At 44.4% G+C, this 20622-nt stretch overlaps 1 protein-coding gene across 1 annotated transcript in view; it reads left to right on the top strand.

Annotated features, from left to right (window-relative positions):
- Positions 1-288: 288 nt before the first annotated feature.
- The window catches only part of LOC120528146 (zinc finger protein 239-like), a 30969-nt gene continuing 10635 nt past the window's right edge, over positions 289-20622 (top strand). Inside the window, exon 1 of the mRNA XM_039752207.1 lies at positions 289-405. The gene's annotated coding sequence lies outside the window, so the exon portion shown is untranslated. The remainder of the gene's footprint in view (positions 406-20622) is intronic.

Raw genomic sequence — 20622 nt, 5'->3', positions numbered from 1 at the left:
AATTTGTTGTATTTATTTTCATTTCATCCTCTGTATTTTACCATTGTATAAATGAAATAGTTAAATAATAATAAAAAGTCGAATAAAGCAGTGCCAGGTGTGAATTGTACGTTATTTTGCCAGCTGCTTGTTATCACGGTTTTCACTGAAATAACGTGAACGGCTATCGACGGCTTTTATTTTGACAGAATGTTTTTCTCGCTTGTGACGTCATTCATGTGTGCCAAGAAGACGTGCGTTTTGATTGGCTCGTCTACGGAGCGGAGCCGATGATGTCATCAGCAGGATTCTTTTGGCCATTCGGCACTCGTGTGTGCGGTGTTTAGACAAAGGCGAACAGAAGAAGGGGTGAAAAAAGAGGAAAACAGACGAGGAATGAAAGAACGGTGAAGAGGAGGAGTGTCGGTAAGCAACGTGTCATCGAGTGGGGGACGGAGGGCCGTGTGGGAGAGCAGAGGAAAGGAAAGTGGAGAAGGACCTGGGCGATAGAAAACGGGGCTGTTTAAAAATCAGGAGAGATGATCATAAAAAAGATGATAGAGAGGAAAAGCGTGAGAGATAGAGAGTCGCGGCAGTATACACAAGTCCAGTTTGGTGCTGCACGCACCTCCAAGCTGCCCCGTCCGTGCTCTTTATTCAGCCCTAGTTTAGAATGCGAAGGAAGTCGCAAAAATCAGAGACTCCGGGTTTCTCAAGAATTTTCTCCCGAATAGCGTTTGCAATACAAATTGAGCATCGGAGGACATAAGATAGGAACAGATCCGGTTTAATGCATGAGCTTAAACCGATTGGATAAGAGAGTGGAAGGGCGCACGGCTTTGCTGTTAAAATTATGCTAAATGTAAGTATACACAGTAGCGCTTTAGTGAAAAGAAACCGTAAAGATATTTTGAAATTGTAGTCTGACTTGATGTCTCCAGGTTCATATTGTAGCAACCCGTGGTTGAGTATTGAAGTTCTCGGAGCCGAACTCTACTGCGCACTTCCCCCAAGCTGGTCGGCCAGCGGAATGCCAGCGCCATGCACGCAGCTGTACCTAGCTCATTAAGCAAGCGAACACTCGTGTCCCATACACCGCACGACCCCAAATGTCTCCGTACATAATTGCATAGATGGAATCTAGCAACACACAGCTCTGCCCTTTTGTATCTCTTTATTAGAGCAGATAGTCAGAAACAAAGCTCAACATATTGCAAGGGCATTTCTGAAGACATCTTTCTCATTGATGGTAACTGTTACACTTATTATACTTGGGCTACAAATGTCCCAACCCCCCCAAGCAACTGCAACACAATACACATATACATTCCCAATACAAAAGGAAATCGACTGCCTTGCTTGCCCAGCGCAAAGAGTGAACGTTAGAGAATTACCCACAATGCACCATGCCGCCAGCGCTGACTGCCGGGTCATTACAATATATTATATGGCGGACATCAGCGAGACGACAACTACCAGGAAACCGTAGACGACACACTAAGTGTCACATCTCTGAGCCAATCCAATGGCTAATAAAGGCGGAGCTCACAATAGGGGCAGGGATTTCGAACATAGACATACATAGATAGACGCCGCATTCACGCGTTTTCCAGTCGATACGATACGTCAGCCTTATTGCGAGTGGCAAAAGTGCCGTTTAAACTAACACTGGTAGACGTGGAAACCGGGTTTTCTGATGAAAAAACAATAACGTTTTAAACAGTATCGTTTACATACAACAGATTTTGGCGAATCGTTTACATGCAATTATTTATATCCATTTATACACTAATAATGGCAATTATTAAATAATAATAATTATTTTTAAATAATTCCTCCCATACAAGTACCATTTCTCAGTCTGCCTTCTTCCATCTCCGGAACATTTCTAGACTTCGTCCTGTTCTTACGCAACACAGTACTGAAGTATTGGTCACCTCACGTATAGATTACTGTAATGCTATTCTATCTGGCATCTCACAAAAACTTATCCATCACTTACAACTTCAAAATTCTGCTGCCAGGATAATAACCTGCTGCCCTAAATCCACTGAATATATTTATACCGATTCTCTCTCAGCTTCACTGGCTCCCTGTTAACTACAGAATACGATACTAAACACCGCTCTGAACATTTAAAGCTCTCCACAACCTCACTGATCTCCTACAGACTGGCACTCCTCTCGTCCACTCAGATCCTGTAATTTGAGAGGATTCAGTCTGGCAATATGGTGCAGCCTTAGTTTGTAGAAGACAGACACAACTGAAGACATGAGCATAAAATGATGGTTGTCAGTTTCAAACTGTGTTTCCTCGATGTGCTCCTTGAGAAAAAAACATCAAGTTTGAGAAACGTTAACAGCTAACAACAATCTACATAGTTAGTGACTAAATACGTTTAGCCAAAATGTTGTTTGGAGGCTCACTTGAGCACATGAATGCATAGCTTTGCTATCTTAGCCTGGCGTAGCTGAAGTTAAGATTATAAAACAGGATTTTCTAATGGTCAACTATAACCAAAACAATTGTTCAACCTTACCTATGAATTGTAATCCCCCGGGATCTGATTTAGAGCGTACAGCGGTTTGCACAATCCCAAGCAGCACATGTGTGAGGCATCTTATCCATTACTTCACTCCACAGCAGTGCCACTAACAATATGGCGGCGCCGTTGAAGTGCGATTCTGCTGGTCATGAGGCGTCTAGTTATTCAATGCCTATGATTTTGAACGCACAAAGTTCAGAGGTGCGCACATTAAAGTGGTTCCGATGAACTATTTTCAGCTGAGCAGCCTCCTAAAAAAATATTACAGTACTTTGCAGGTTTTAAAAATGAACAAACGGTTGCAAGGGAAGAACCCTTGTGTAGCATCAGACTGTCCAGTGGCACTTCTCGAAATCAATGGACGAGTGGTAAATGTGAATGATAGGTTGTCGCAGGTGCAGTGTGTGCTCTTTGTTGTTCACCGTAACGACAATGGTGTCAGAATCATAATTGGTCGCCACATTCATGAAAATGGCAACTGCAAAATATGCATTTGACGACAACGGTCTGCTCCACTCCGTCAAAAGGACTGCGGTTAAGAGAGCTGATGACGAAGAACCACAGGAGATGCAAGATTTCCGTACCCAAAACACTTGAATCAACAAATCTGCCTACAACACCAGTAGGTCCATAGATGAGGGTCCGCAACATCCACCTTCTCACTGCACATCGCAAAGATTAAATAAACAAGTGTAACTGTAATATTCTTTATTTTGCTCTGGAAGCTTCCGTAAATGATTCAGTGTAAGGCAGATGGTTAATTCGGAAAAGCATTTAATTTATTAGAGCACATGAAACAGAACTTTACAAAAAAATGCCCATCTCCATTACTCTCTGTTAATAACCACTTTCCTTATTTATTCATATATTTATCTTGGTTATCTGGTTCATAACATCCACCCATCCATTATCCAACCCACTATATCCTAACTACAGGTTCACGGGGGTCTGCTGGAGCCAACCCCAGCCAACACAGGGCGCAAGGCAGGACACAAACCCACCACAGATACTGTTTATATCTGGTGAACATTTCAAATATATTCACATCCATCCATTCATTATCCAACCCGCTATATCCTAACTTACAGGGTCACGGGGGTCTGCTGGAGCCAACCCCAGCCAACACAGGGTGCAAGGCAGGAACAAACCCCAGGCAGGGCGCTCACACAGGGACAATTTAGGATCGCCAGTCTACCTAACCTGCATGTCTTTGGACTCTGGGAGGAAACCCACGCAGACACGGGGAGAACATGCAAACTCCACGCAGGGAGGACCTGGGAAGCGAACCTGGGTCTTGGTTCATTAAACCTTTATTTAAAAGCTTAATTCACAATATATCACAGTAACATCACTGCCTAATTGGAAATACAAACATGTCGCACCAGAACAGTCGCCCAGTTTTAACACGTGCTGTATTCATAGACCGCAATGCTCACCTAAACTCTGTTTGCTGTTATGTCATGTGACTGGACTCGCTGGAACTCAAAAGTGTGCCAGTATCGGCGGCATGGCCATCCAGCTCATTTTGCCAACGTGAATTTTTAAAAAGGCATTTGTGTATACTGTAAAGTCCTTTTCCTGGTGGAAAAATAACCCACACAGGCAAGTTGTGGTAATTGTCCAAAAAAAAAAAAAGGGTCTTAATTCTCTTCCGCCTTAACTGGACAAATACAGACGTATAGTGTCACGCTTAGGCTACAAAGTTGCACAGATACACTCGGGGATTTCCAGAGACGAAAAACTTTATTCAAACACTTCAAACAAACATTAGTCTCTTTCAGGTGTGATCCGGGCCCAGTGTCAACCCGGACACCACAACTCTGACTCTCAATCAAAAGAACAGAAAATCTTCCTCTTCAAAGGGGTGCACCACCGGAGCAGAGAATGTCTGGGGGAAGAGAGACAAGGCAGTGAGACAAAAGGACAGCTGTGGTGGTCTTCTTCTTTTGGCTAATCACATTAGAGGTTGCCACAGTGGATCATCTTCTTCCATCTCTTCCTGTCCTCGTCATCTTGCTCTTTCACACCCATCACCTGCATGTTCTCTCTCACCACATCCATAAACCTTCTCTTAGGCCTTCCTCTCTTCCTTTTCCCTGGCAGCTCTATCCTTAGCATCCTTCTCCCAGTATAACCAGCATCTCTCCTCTGCACATGTCCAAACCAACACAATCTCACCTCTCTGACTTTGTCTCCCCTCTAATGTCCTCATTTCTAATCCTGCCTCATCACACCCAATGCAAATCTCAACATCTTTAACTCTGCCACCTCCAGCTCTGTCCCCTGTGCCACCGTCTCCAGCCCATATAACACAGCTGGTCTCACTACCGTCCTGTAGACCTTCCCTTTCACTCTTGCTGATACCTGTCTGTCACAAATCACTCCTGACACTCTTCTCCACCCTGCCTGCACTCTCTTCTTCACCTCTCTTCCACAATCCCCATTACTCTGTACTTTTAAAACCAAGTATTTAAACTCCTCCACCTTCATCAACTCTGCTCTCTTCATCCTCACCATTCCACTGACCTCCCTCTCATTCACACACATGTATTCTGTCTTGGTTGTCCTGCTGACCTTCATTCCTCTCCTATCTAGAGCATATCTTAAAAAATAACTACATTCTCACTGATGTGTAACTTTTAGATCTTGTTTGAGTAGTTGCCATCCCACTCAATCATCAGATCTCAAGGATATGAGGAAATGTTTTGTTAGAGCAGTGGAGGGACGTAGAGGCAGACGAGTCCAAGTCTTTTAGAAATAACCAGCAGGCTCCTGAGATCTGCACTGGGGTGGGGTTACTGTTCTGTCCATAAGTATTTTGGACAGTGACACAATCTTCATAACTCTGGCTCTGTGCGGCACCACAATGGATCTGAGACAAAGCAATCCACACGTGATTGAAGTGTAGACTTGCAGTTTTATTGTTTGAGCTGTTTAGAAACGACAGCCATTTTTATACACCGACCCCCTATTTTCATGGGCTCAAAAGTATTTGGACAAGCTAACACAATCATAAATATATAACAATTATTTTCAATATTGAAAGTCCTTTCCAGTCAGTGACCGCCTCAAGTCTGAACCCACGGCCATCTCCAAGTGCTTCAGGTGCTGCTTCTTCGTTGGACATCCGTTTTGTGTTCAGCAAGTGAACTGCATGTCCAGTTGGGTTGAGGTCAGTTGACTGACTTGGCCATTGATGAATATTCCACTTCTTTGTGTTGTAAAGCCCCTGGTTTGCTGTCCCAGTGTGTTTTGTCTCCTTGTCCATTTGTACTGTGACGTGTCGTCCTCTCAGTTTTGTAGCATTTGTCTCAATCTGAGCAGACAGTATAGCGCCCTGCACACCTCCGAATTCATCCTGCTGCTTCTGCCAGCAGTCACGTCATCAATTAACACCAGTGAGCGACTTCCATTGGCAGCCATGATGATTAGAACATAAGACGACATGCACCATGTCTCACAGGTGATGTGCTATTCATTGGATCATGAGCCGTTTCTTCTCTCCTCCATACTCTTCTCTTTCCACCATTCTGGTACGTATTGATCTGAGTTTCATTTGTCCACAGAAAATTGTCACAGAACTGGACAGGTTTTTAAAAAAATGTTTTCTGGCAAAGTCTAACCTGTCCTTTCTATGCTTGAGACTCAGCAGTGGTCTGCATCTTGTGGTAAACCCTCTATCTTTTACTGTCATGGCGTCTTCTCCTGATTGTAGACTTTGCCAATGACAGGTCTTCCTTCCAGAGACTGGTCTTGGTTTAGCTAGCTAAATGTCATGAAGGGGTTCGGTTTCACCAAGGACAGAATTCTGTGATCATCCAGCACGGTCATCTTCTGTGGTTGTCCAGACCTTCTGGTGTTGCTGAGCTCACCTGTGTGTTCCTTCTCTTTAAGAATCTACCAGATGGTTGAGTTGACCACTCCTGGGGCCTCATGTATAAACGGTGCGTACGCACAGAAATGTTGCGTAAGAACGTTTCCACGTTCAAATCGCGATGTATAAAACCTACACTTGGCGTAAAGCCACGCACTTTTCCACGGTACCTCATGCCTTGTCGTACGCAAGTTCTCCGCTCGGTTTTGCAGACTGGCGGCACCCAGCGTCAAAGCAATGCTACTGTTCCTGTGTGGTTACTCTTTTATTTTCCTGACGCAGCTTTATAAATACACCGAAACTAACCGCATATTGTTTATTAGTGTAACGCATCTGATTGTAATTAACTCGTAAGAATATAATGGTCCAGGGAATAGCCATAGTATTCAAATACCATAACTGCTTTAGCGTTGTTACTCTCACTGCACCTTCTTCTTCTTCTTTCAGCTGCTCCTGTTAGGAGTTGCCACAGCGGATCATCTTTTTCCATATTACTCTCGCTGCACCACTCAGAGTATTTATATCACTGTATCTGAGTGTGAATCACAGCAGCAGCTGATCGGAAAGAGAATTATCGGTATACAGCTTTAAGGACAAGCTACCTCAGCCACTGCAAAATGTTTTAAAGCCTTTCCTGTACGGACCTCGCGGTTCACAAACAGTTTCATCCCAGGAACTATAAACAGTCAATCAGTCCATCAAGTGCTCCTTGTAGAACGGTTTGTACTTATAAGTACAATCACCTCACTGTAAACTTCCATCCATCCATTTTCCAAACCCGCTGAATCCGAACACAGGGTCACGGGGGTCTGCTGGAGCCATTCCCAGCCAACACAGGGCACAAGGCAGGAACCAATCCCGGGCAGGGTGCCAACCCACTGCAGCACTGTAAACTTGCACTACAGTTATAAAGCGCGTATTTACATATGATGACAATATCATTTTTAAGATGAAATGCAGCAAAATATGTTTATTATATTATACAGATAAAACTTTAACTTCATTTAAATAATCTGTATTGTTAATAATTAAACATGTGAGGACGCGGTTCTGCAGTGCTAGCAAGTTCACAGATTGATCCTACCTTGCGCTGTATTCTTTCTGGGGCTGATGCGACACTGGAAGGATAGATGGATAGAATAATTAAACACGTACTACGGAGAGATTTCAGTGTTCCTTAAAAGTTCTCAAGAATCATCGTTGTAAACTTACAGATGGCTTAACGTCTCTAACTAGAGCTGATTGTGTGGCGATTGAGTATTTGGAGAAAGAAAAGGAAGGACAGGAATTGGAGTTTAGTACATTTGAAAGAGACAGCACTGCTACAATAATCTCATCGAAGATTGTGCACAATCACGCACCGTGTTCCCCTGTTTAATAACATGCTTTCATTCCAATCATCATGAAAAAGATATCACGTATACATCTCAGTATTTTAATTATGCAGACAGCTGTAATATCACGAATGTAATTGATTCTGTGTCCTGTCGGAGGAAGAGAAAGCCGGTTTAAGAAGCACGTAGTGATTCACACACATAGACACATAGAAGATCAAATACAAAACAAAGCATTTAACGTGCTACTTTAGTTACGATGGGTATCTGAGAAACTAGTCATTTTAAGATGAAGTGTATGATATTCTACTTTAGTAAAAAATTTTGAGATTGAAGTTGACATTTCGTGCTTTTTTCCCCCACTGTGCCTTTTTTGTTTTTTTTGTTCTCTGTACCCTAATAAGCTTTCATACGACACTTAGACGGTGGGCTACAACTCGCCTTTTCACGGCGACTTTGATATGTGACAACTTTTTTTTTATTTTGGGCACTGTGCGACTATGTCAGGCGATCGGCTTCCTCTTGTTGTTTATACCACTTTTTAAACCAACAAATAGTATGTTTTTCATTGCCTCCACTTGGTATTCGCTGAAATTCTTCCATTTTCCTTCGTGCTTTTCCCATTGTCTTTTCACAGAAGGCTGAGCTTAAGGGCTATTTATATTGATCTGCATATTCAAAGAGGTGTAATTCTGGGAGGAGTTGGGGGCGGGACAGAAGGTGCGTGCATGTGCATTACTTTTCACGCTGACCGGAATTTATGGAGCGGAAGAACGCGGAAGTTGGAGTACGCAGAGATTCCTGCATCTGGATTTTTCTGTGCGTAAGCACATTTAGGCTTTTGTGCTTACGTCATATTATAGTGCGAGTTCTACGCACGGCGTTATGCATGAGGCCCCTGGTGTCTCTGCTGTTTCTCTCTGTGATGGGTTTATTTTATCTTCTCCCCCTAATGATGGCCTGTTTTTATTTGCATGGGCAGCTCTTTGGTCCTCATATTGGGAGTTCACGGTGACGGCTTCCACACTTGGAGTCGTCGGAAAGAAAATTGAAACGTAGAGATGTCCGGTAATTGAAAGGAACTACTCTGGGCGTCTCTGTCTCAGTCTCTCTCTCCTAGGAGGATTAGTGTTGCCGATGTGCCGGCATTTCTTGTGCATTCGCGGCTAAGCGACTGTGTCTTTCCTCGGAGTTTTTGTTATGCCAACATGCTTGCCTCAGTTGTGCATTAGAGGCTGAGTTTCTGTCTCCTCGGAGGTTTCGTTTTTACCGATGTGCTCGCCTCGCTCTTGTCATTATTGGCTAAGTGAGTTTTCTGTTTCCTCGGAGGTGGAGCTTCTACCCCGACTCCACTTCTCACTTCTAGGCCAGACAGACACGTAGACATTTAAATAAAAAAAAAAAAATCCTTTTGCATTTTTAATGGTTTTAATCTTAAATTTTAAGAGAGATTGTTTTAGAATATATGAGGTCCTGTTTTAAATTGTCGTTTTAAATGTAACTATAAAAGTTGGAACAGACCTTTTACATTTATATAAATAAATTCTTTTAAGTTGTCAGTTTTTATGCAGGAGTAATATATATTTTTAAGAAGAGTATTTATTACAAATAATTCTGGGCATAATAGAAATATGGGTACACTGCAAAAACTAGACTTAAAAGCTTTAAATGGGAGTTGTTTTGCTTTCATTTAGCAAACAAATCTGTCAACGGGGTAAGCAAAATTTACTTGACAAGATTTCTTAAAGGAAGCTAAATAATCATCAATACATTTTATATATATATATATATATATATATATATATATATATATATATATATATATATATATATATGGTATCAATGGCGCTGTATCAATGCCTGACCCGACACAGGAGGCACACTTATAAAACAAATAAATGTTTTATTTTTCCTCTCCTGTGGGCAATGCATTCCCTGTTCCCACAGGTACAACAAAGTCCCAAAGCACCTCCTGCATTCCTCTCTGGCAAGCTTAGTCCATGTCCTCCCGACTCCAGAGTAGTATCTGCTGGTCCCTTAGCTAGGTCACCCAGAAGTGCTCGTCGACCCGTTAATGGCAGCATTTCTGGGTGTGGCAGATGAACCGCTCACACAGGCTAAGGGACAGCTGCAGCACATCCTGGTGGCACCCCGGGATCTCAACAGGGCTGTAACAAACTCCAACTCCCATGAAGCACTGCAGGAGTCTGAGGTGTTGCTGCCATCTAGCATTCCGGGGGAGGTGATGCTCTGTCCACACTTGCTTCCCCGGTCTTTCCAAGGCAGAGGCGTAAGGGCCGGGCAGGGGCTCCGGTCACCCATGACAATATGTATAAGTTAATAATACAACACAATACAATAAGCAAAGCAAGATTTAATGTCTTGATATAAATACTTTTCCACTTGTTTAGATTTCATGTTTTTGCAGGGTTCATACAGGCTAACTAAACAGTTATGTTACAGGGTGAGTGTGCCAGTGCCACTGTCCTCTTCTGCACTTTCTTCCTCATCTACCCTAAGCAAGTGTTTTTTTTTTAAAGATGATAATTTTTCATATTTATTTACTCAAAAATAATAATATGAAACTATAGGGTCCATTTAGCTTCTTTATTTAAGTATGACTTTCACTCAACGTTCTCTAGAACAGGGGTCCCCAACTTCGGTCCTGGAGGGCCCCAGTGGCTGCAGGTTTTCATTCTAACCCTTTTTCTTAATTAGTGACCTGTTTTTTGCTCATAATGAACTTCTTTTGAATTCATTGTAATCAACTTGCTCTCGAAGAATTAGATCCCTTAATTGTTTATTTTTCCTTAATTAGTTGCCAAACAATTATGAGATACAAAATGAGCCAAAACATGACCAACAAAGTGTGTCCATCATACTATATCTGAAAATAAAGAAAGATGAAGGTCTCATAAAAACATTTTAACAGTGCTCTTAGAAAAAAGAAAATCAACAATTTCAGAAATGTATGCCTTTTGCATAATGAGAGCAGCAACAAGCCATGGAATTAAGAACGGGTTTAATTAATGACAAGAATCCGCACCTAATTAAGCAACCGGTTGGCGTGAAATTGGTTGGTGTTTGAGGCCCTGACTTAGTTGGCTCATTCACTTCACATTTCATTTCTGTTTAAGGAAAGAAATGAAGAAATTCAGGGGAACAAATCTTAAAAAAGCAAGTCAATTAAAACTGATTCAAAAGAAGTTAATTAGCAGCAAAAACAGGTCACTAATTAAGAAAAGGGTTAGAATGAAAACCTGCACTGATGGTGGTCCTCCAGGACTGGAGTTGGGGACCCCTGCTATAGACCATGAGATCCTCATCTCCAGGCTGGAGCAGTGGGTGGGCATCACAGGACCTAAACCATTGGAGAGCTGAACCTATCTCTCAGGTAGACGTTTTTGTGTCAGCATTGATGATGTTACTTCCACCTCTAAGGGTGTACCACAGGGCTCCACCCTGGGACCTCTTCTGTTCTTGTACCTGCTGCTGCTCGGCACTATTTTCTGGGCCCTCCAGGACCGGAGTTGGGGACCCCTGCTCTAGAAATATGTAACAATTTGTAATGTCCCTAACCTCATGAGGAGTGTTGTGTCACACTGAAGGCAAAGGTATATACTGCTTACCTTTTCACCATTTCAGGTCATTGATTGCATTTGGGCTGATTATGTTTGAAGAAAAACTGAGGTTTTCTAAAACTATTGACCGTTAGTGTCCACGTTATCATTAGTTCGCACCAGCTGGACTGAGAGCAGTTCTTGAACAACCCCAACCCCCACCGTCGTCCTAGCGCAGGGGTGTCCAAAGTTTTTTTTACACTGGGGGCCACATACAGAGCAATCTATGAAGGGCTAGGCCACCCACTAGATGTGAGCTGCAGTATATTGCCCTACCTCGTGTATTAAGCTAGCAAAACTAATCAAATATATTATGCTTCATAATTGAATATGCTTAAAGATCAACATCACAGCTCACCATTAACGGGTTTTCATTTATTGTATTTCAAAGTGCTTGCGCAAAAGCTTTATCTGACACTTGATGTTTTAAGTTAGCTGACAAATCTTTAATTCGTCGCACAACTGCGTTTCTGGCCAAGCGCACGTTGTTGAATTGCTGCATTTCCTCCGGACACATTATTCCTGCGACTTTAGTGAGGCGCTGTTTTATGACGTCACCAGCTGAGAAAGGTTTCCCGTGACGGGAAGTGAGTTGCGCGACCTCGTAACTGGCTAAAGTTTCATTTTTCTTGTGTTTTTGTAAGAATGGATAAAAAAATCCAGTTGTTGAGCTAGCAGACTGCCTGCCATTTGCTTAACTTTGTGTTCTCGCTCGGCACCGGTGTAGGTCGGATGTTTGGTGTCGTAGTGTCGACACACATTATACTCTTTCATCGCTGCAATAGTTTCATTGCAAATCAAATAGACACACTTGCCTTTGACTTCATTTTCCCACCGTGTCCGCAATTTTTTGCACTCACTTGCTGTCGTGCGTTTCTTTGGTTCTGCCATTTTTGGTCACCCGTTGTAAAATTGTTCTTTGGTTGTGCTTGTTTGTGAAGACGCTGCCTTGATCAAGACAGTAGCTCCACCTTGTGTTAAACCTAAGAAGTGCAATACACTGAAGAACAAGTTCGTGTGTTGGCCATATTTCATTATATTTTTAGAATTTGCTGCCGTTAGCGAATGGATTGGATGTATGAGAGTCCACGCAGTGCACCTCCGCCTCCCTAATGCTAAGACGTGAATTGAGATCGCTGGCCACTTTGATATACCGGGCACCCAAAAGAGATGAACAGGATTGTTTTGTAGTTCATTTGTCTAATGGTTTTCACAAATTTGTATGTACAAATGTCAGTGTGCCCTCCTCATCCCTTCTTATGATATACTGAGATGCCACACACATAATTACTGTACATATGTTGAGTCGGCACGGTGGCTGTAGGGTAGGTGGCAGGAATGGCATTCCAGCCACTGCAAGAAACCTCCATTCAAAGTAGTGTGGTGCTGAGGTGTCATCCATTGCACGGCTAAACTCAGGTTCTAATTTGGAACCCTGAACTGGTTCGTTGTGCCGTGGGTGCAGTATCAGTGCATGCTCGCCAAACCTCATGTGTTGAGGCCAAATATCCAGGGTGTCGGGTTTGAACAGGGTAACTTATCATTCAGAGAGTGGGAACTGGAAATCTTCGGGGCAGATTTGTACATGAATTCGCCTTAATCCTGCACTTTATTTGGTTTGTACAATGCTATATACTGTATACCCTGCCGTTCTTCTTAAACTCTGTGAAGTGCCTTGAGCATGGGAAAGGCGCTATATAAAATGTACTATTATTATTACATGAAAGCCATAAATGTTTGGTTTCTTTGGGCCTGTAATTATCGGACGTCACAAAGTAGGTGGACATTCAGTGCCTCTCACAATAACAACGGCAACACTTATTGACACTTATTTTTTGCCGTCATCGATATTCAAAATGGCATACAACGCTTACTTGAGGGCATATAACATTTCTTGCACAATGCAACAATTTTACCACACAACGTTTACACAGATTCCACTGTTTTAAGTGTTTTACACATTTGCTGTACCCGAGATATTCCACCACTGGTCTAATTTTCCTTGGCAGCTGCTGCCCGTGCTGTTGCTCCTCTTTTGTCCGATATGCCATTGATCTTCATGCGCTGCCACCGGCACGTCTTCCTCTGCTGACACTCTGTTTCTCAGATTGGTAGTCCCCTGCTTGATCAAAGCTCGACTCGTAGGATCTTGTTAAAAAAAAACGCCATGACTGAAACCGGATGAACCCAGCCGGGATTGCACCGAATGAAACCCCGTGTTGTGCCACTGCCCATTCCACGCCACAGCAAACAGGAATTAATTCTGAGATACGGAGATCGTGGACTGGATGGCAGCGCATCGCCTCGTGAACAGAGAGCGGGGGAGGGAAGAGAAGGTGTGCAAAAGTCGGAGCGCTCTGTCTGTTGCGTCATCACGCTGTGTCTGTTGCGTCATCACGCTCGCAGGTTATGCGTGAGCATGCGCACGTGTTATTTCTGTATCTGATACGCAGAAGGAGTCTGCACGTTGCCGCATTTTTTCAATTGTTTGACTTTGTGCGCGTCCGTTTGTAAGTTATACGCTTTGCTGTTAATTTTATTAGAAATGTAATCGTTATTCTGCAAGTAATGATAAAGCTCTTAATCATGCTTTACTCACGTGTTCAGGCAACCGTTTATGTCAGTTTAATGTTTAAAACTGTATGAAGTACGTTCAGAAATGTTGTTTCTTTATTAATATATAAGAGCTTCTAGAGAAAAAAAAAAAAAAGACTTACCAACCACCCTATTCTCAGATTTCAGTTTACCAGCTGAAAATAATATCTCGGAGCTTGTAACAAAATCTAATTCTTCAACATGCCAATTAGATCCGATACCTACAAGCTTTGTTAAGTCTTGTCTGTCTCCTATATCCCCCATGATAACTACTATAGTTAACTCTTCCCTTACCACAGGCACGGTCCCCCTCTCACTAAAAACAGCCTCAATTACTCCAATTGTAGTTTAGACCCAAATATTCTTAACAATTATCGGCCTATTTCAAATGTTCCATTTATGTCCAAAATTCTGGAAAGGATAGTTGCCTCCTAACTCCAGTCCCACCTTTCAAAAAATACCCTTTTTTGAACCGTTTCAATCAGGGTTTCGCCTTAAACACAGCACAGAAACTGCCCTGGTGAAAATCGCAAATGATCCTTTCCAGACAGCTGACATGGGACTTTTATCAATTCTTGTGCTTCTTGACCTCAGCTCTGCATTCGGCACCATATCTCGCCAGATACTTTTGAAACATCTAGCTAGTCTTGGACTCTCGGTGGTTTTCTTCCTACCTCACTGATAGGAAGCAATTTTTTTCAAATAAAGGGCTTTAAATCTGAGAAGCTTTAAATCTGAGAACGCAGTCGTTACTCAGGGAGATCCGCAGGGTTCTGTTTTGGGGGCCGCTTCTTTTTCTCATTTATATCTTTCGGCACCATGATATTAAGTTTCATTGCTATGCTGATGACACACAGCTATATCTATCCACTAAATCTGCTTCTGTTTTCCCTCCAGATGCCCTTATGGCATGTCCATCCATCCATTTTCTTACCCGCTGAATCCGAATACAGGGTCACGGGGGTCTGCTGGAGCCAATCCCTGCCAACACAGGGCACAAGGCAGGAACCAATCCTGGGCAGGGTGCCAACCCACCGCAGCCTTATGGCATGTCTCCAAGACATAAAGACATGGATGACTCACAGTTTCCTCCAACTATACAGCAATAAAACTGAGGTGCTCCTCATTGGCTCTAAATCTACACTTGCTAAGGTTAACCATTCTTCTCTTTTAATTAACAATATTAACACGAATATTTCTTCCCAAGTTAAGAGTCTGGGCATTATTCTTGACAGTACTCTCTCTTTTTCCTCCCATATAAGTAACATTTCTCAGACTGCCTTCTTCCATCTCTGAAACATTTCTAGACTCTGTCCTGTTCTTACACAACACAGTATTGAAGTATCGGTTAATGCCCGAGTCACCTCACGTATAGATTACTGTAATGCTATTCTATCTGGCATCCCACAAAACGCAAGCATCGCTTACAACTTCTTCAAAATTCTGCTTCCAGGATAATAACCTGCTGTTCTAAATCCACTGAATATATTTACACCGATTCTCTCTCAACTTCACTGGCTCCCTGTTAACTACAGAATACAATACTAAATACCGCTCTGAACATTTAAAGCTCTCCACAACCTCACTGATCTCCTACAGACTGACACTCCTCTTGTTCACTCAGATCCTGTAATTTGAGAGGATTCAGTCTGGCAATATGGTGCAGCCTTAGTTTGTAGAAGACAGACACAACTGAAGACATGAGTATAAAATGATGGTTGTCAATTTCAAACTGTTTCCTCGATGTGCTCCTTGAGAGAAAAAACATCAAGTTTGAGAAACGTTAACAGCTAACAACAATCTACATAGTTAATGACTAAATACGTTTAGCCAAAATGTTGTTTGGAGGCTCACTTGAGCACATGAATGCATAGCGAAGTATCGGTTAATGCCCGAGTCACCTCACGTATAGATTACTGTAATGCTATTCTATCTGGCATCCCACAAAAATGTATCCATGGCTTACAACATATTCAAAATTCTGCTGCCAGGATAATAACCTGCTGTTCTGAACCCACTGAACATATCACACCGATTCTCTCTCAACTTCACTGGCTCCCTGTTCACTACAGAATACAATACTAAATACCGCTCTGAACATTTAAAGCTCCTCCATACATCACTGATCTCCTCCAGACTGACAATCCTCTCGTTCACTCAGATCCTCATCTGCAGCTCGACTTTCTGTACCACACATCAAATTCTGTACTATGGGAGCTCGAGCGTCTCTCCTAGTGCTCCTCAACTTGGGAATTCTCTTCCCTCTCATACAGTGGCTTGCAAAAGTATTCGGCCCCCTTGAACTTTTCCACATTTTGTCACATTACAGCCACAAACATGAATCAATTTCATTGGAATTCCACGTGAAAGACCAATACAAAGTGGTGTACACGTGAGAAGTGGAACGAAAATCATACATGATTCCAAACATTTTTTACAAATAATAACTGAAAAGTGGGGTGTGCGTAATTATTCAGCCCCCTGAGTCAATACTTTGTAGAACCACCTTTTGCTGCAATTACAGCTGCCAGTCTTGTAGGGTATGTCTCTACCAGCTTTGCACATCTAGAGACTGAAATCCTTGCCCATTCTTCTTTGCAAAGCAGCTCCAGCTCAGTCAGATTAGATGGACAGCGTTTGTGAACAGCAGTTTTCAGATCTTGCCACAGATTCTTGATTGGATTTAGATCTGGACTTTGACTGGGCCATTCTAACACATGGATATGTTTTGTTTTAAACCATCCCATTGTTGCCCTGGCTTTATGTTTAGGGTCGTTGTCCTGCTGGAAGGTGAACCTCTGCCCCAGTCTCAAGTCTTTTGCAGACTCCAAGAGGTTTTCTTCCAAGATTGCCCTGTATTTGCCTCCATCCATCTTCCCATCAACTCTGACCAGCCTCCCTGTCCCTGCTGAAGAGAAGCACCCCAGAGCATGATGCTGCCACCACCATATTTCACAGTGGGGATAGTGTGTTCAGAGTGATGTGCAGTGTTAGTTTTCCGCCACACATAGCATTTTGCATTTTCACCAAAGCTCCATTTTGGTCTCATCTGACCAGAGCACCTTCTTCCACATGTTTGCTGTGTCCCCCACATGGCTTGTGGCAAACTGCAAACGGGACTTCTTATGGTATTCTGTTAACAATGGCTTTCTTCTTGCCACTCTTCCATAAAGGCCAACTTTGTGCAGTGCATGACTAATAGTTGTCCTATGGACAGATTCCCCCACCTGAGCTGTAGATCTCTGCAACTCGTCCAGAGTCACCATGGGCCTCTTGGCTGCATTTCTGATCAGCGCTCCTCTTGTTCGGCCTGTGAGTTTAGGTGGACGGCCTTGTCTTAGTAGGTTTACAGTTGTGCCGTACTCCTTCCATTTCTGAATGATCGCTTGAACAGTGCTCCGTGGGATGTTCAAGGCTTTGGAAATCTTTTTGTAGCCTAAGCCTGCTTTAAATTTCTCAATAACTTTATCCCTGACCTGTCTGGTGTGTTCTTTGGACTTCATGATGTTGTTGCTCCCAATATTCTCTTAGACAACCTCTGAGGCCGTCACAGAGCAGCTGTATTGGTACTGACATTCGATTACACACAGGTGCACTCTATTTAGTCATTAGCACTCATCAGGCAAAGTCTATGGGCAACTGACTGCACTCGGACCAAAGGGGGCTGAATAATTATGCACACCCCACTTTGCAGTTATTTATTTGTAAAAAATGTTTGGAATCACGTATGATTTTCGTTCCACTTCTCAAGTGTACACCACTTTGTATTGGTCTTTCCGTGGAATTCCAATATAATTGATTCATGTTTGTGGCTGTAATGTGACAAAATGTGGAAAAGTTCAAGGGGGCCGAATACTTTTGCAAGCCACTGCATATATAAAATTATTAACTGTTTATAAGAAATTAAACAGGTGTTCCTAATAATGCTTTAGGTGAGTATATATATATATATATATATTGTCACACACGCGCATGGGAGGCAGCTAAAGGGCTCGAGTGAAGGCAGTTCTGAGCCATGCCGGGATGTGGCAGAGCGCACTAACTCTCTTTCTCACTTCCCTGTAGACCTAACCCGGGAGGTTCCACCTGTCTCTCTGGACGTCACTTCTGGGACCGAGCCAATGGAGACAGACCTTGCCAGCTCCGCCCCTGATGTCACATCCGGGACTAAACCAATGAACGATGAACACGTGCCCGACCCTTATGACCTCACTTCCTGTCTCCCCCTTTAAAAGCCTTCCCTTTTCCCTTCTGTGTCAGTCTTGTTTTGGACTCTGTTGTAAGCACTTCAGTGCTGGTATTTAAAGGAAAAACGAAGTTGCAGCCAGGATACCGAATTACATGGGTGGCTGCCCCAAACCTTTTTCTGTCTTTGTCTCGTTTTGTGACAGTGGCATAGTCGGCAGGATGGAGAAGTCCCAGAAGAGAAGGGGACAGGACCTGCAAAACACCCAGGTGGGAGCGTGCGGGCCGAGTATTCAGGCGGGAGGGTGCCCGTGGTTCGGCGAGACCGGTGCGGGCTCCGCTCCCAGCACGCAGAACTAGGCCATCTAGAGAGGCCAGGGAGTGTGCGGGTGGGGCTCACCAGTGGGCTGCCCTGGGGGGAGACAAGAGGGACTCAGTATGCTCTCTTGGGGAGAGTGCCTGCCCCCAGTGAAACCACAGCCCCTTTACCACCTTGGGGTGCCCCAGACGGGCAGGTGAGTAAAAGAACGAAGTGGAGGTTGGACCCTGAGAGGCCGACCAGTAAACAAGCCTGGTCCTTATGGGCAAAAGTATGGCAGTGGCTACGGCCCTTGGAAAACAAGCCCTACCAGGTCATTGAGCAGGTAGCTGCTATCTGCTCCTGAAAGCACTTCCCCAGGGCTTCACCCAGCCGGTCTGGGGCGTGCAGTTTGAACATGTCAGGGCTCATAGAGCTTCTGGAAACACAGAGGCGGCCTCACACTCTGGGAGAGCAGAACCGTCCTTCTGCCAAACTCAGCCGGGTATGTCCCAAGACCTAGCCCCTCCCTGTATAACCCGGAGCTTGCATCGGCGTCGCGCGCGCTGGCACGCAAAACCGCTTGGAGGCGAGGAGGAATGCAGGTGGAGGGGAGGAGGGCTTGGTGTGCTCTGACAAACCCGTTGGCGGTCCCGCATACAGGCGTGGTGATCGTTAGCGGGTTTAAAACTTCCGCTCTGCTCGATTCCGCAGCAACATTTCCATTGTTGCCCGCCGCTTTGTGCTACGCGACAATGGCTAAAATTCAAGACCAGTATAACCTGTGTCCACGGGGAAACCCGCTGGTACAGCACCGCCGCTTGTGTCATTAGCTACGGAGGATCAGTCCAGAAAGTAACCGTGGCAATCCTTCCTGATCCTCCACACCCGGTGATACTAGGGCGGGACTGGTCTGACATTAAAAGCGGTGAGACACATACCACTCCGGGGTTAAGTTGGGCCTCGTTATGGACGGAGATGAACCGTCTCAAGCTGCCTCCACGCCGTGTAATCAGCCGGCAGAGAGGTGAAGCAGCCCCTGGCTGACGTGGCAACTCCGGCGCCGCAGGCTGACACGTCATCCACCAACGCCGCGGCGGCGGGAGGAAACCACGCCCATTGAGGTCGGCGCTGACCCTCTCTCCGTGTTGCGGTTTCAATTTAAAAGACGCCGGCTTCTTTCAAAGGGAGCAATGGAATGGCGACTCCCTGAAGTTTGTAAAAAATGCAGTGGTCCTTGTCAATGGCCAGCGCACTAGTCAGTCGATGCCACAGGGCCCCTACTTTGTGTTAGATAATGACCTCCTTTACCGTGTAGCAATGCATGACGGGCAGGAGACGAGGCTGCTGCTAGTGCAGCGTACCTTCGGCGGCAGGTCTGCGAGCTAGCACACGCCCACCTCCTAGGTGGCCACCTGGGCACCGAAAAAACTCTGGAGCGGATCAAGCTCCGGTTTTACTGGCCAGGAATTAATGAGGAGGTTCGCCGCTTTGGCGCTTCCTGCCCGGAGTGTCAACTGCGACAGATTCCTAGGAGGGACCGTGCTCCTCTTGTTCCTATTCCCTTGATTGGCGTTCCCTTCCACAGAATCGGGTCGACCTGGTGGGACCTCTAGAGCCCTCAGCCCGAGGACACAAGTACATTTTAGTCCTCGTGGATTATGCTACACGATACCCCGAAGCTGTTCCGTTGCGCTCAGCTACCTCTAAAGCCATCGCACGGGAATTACTAGGGGTATTGGCGCGTGGGGATCCCCAAAGAAGTCTTGACAGACCAGGGGACCCCCTTCACCTCGGAGACGTTCAAGGAGACTGCCAGATTACTGAAAATAAAGCATTTAAAACCTCGGTGTATCATCCTCAAACCGACGGATTAGTAGAGAGGTTTAATCAAACTCTCAAGCAAATGCTACGTAAGGTGGTCAGCGAGGATGGAAGGAACTGGGATCAGCTCCTCCCCCTCGTCCTTTTTGCCTATCGGGAAGTCCCACAAGCCTCCACGGGGTTCTCCCCCTTTGAACTACTGTATGGGCGACAACCTCGGGGCAAATTGGATATTTTGAAAGAAGGCTGGGAAGAAGAGGCTCTTCCCACCACTAACATACTGGAGTATATCGCAGTTCGCGATAGATTTGGAAAGATTCGCCTGTCCTTAAAAGTCACATGGAGGAGGCTCAAGCAGCACAGGTTCG

Source organism: Polypterus senegalus, chromosome 4 (assembly GCF_016835505.1).
Source record: "Polypterus senegalus isolate Bchr_013 chromosome 4, ASM1683550v1, whole genome shotgun sequence".
NCBI classification, from domain to species: domain Eukaryota; kingdom Metazoa; phylum Chordata; class Cladistia; order Polypteriformes; family Polypteridae; genus Polypterus; species Polypterus senegalus.
Note: the sequence above shows the minus strand (reverse complement) of the source record. Positions and strands in the feature narration are given on the sequence as shown.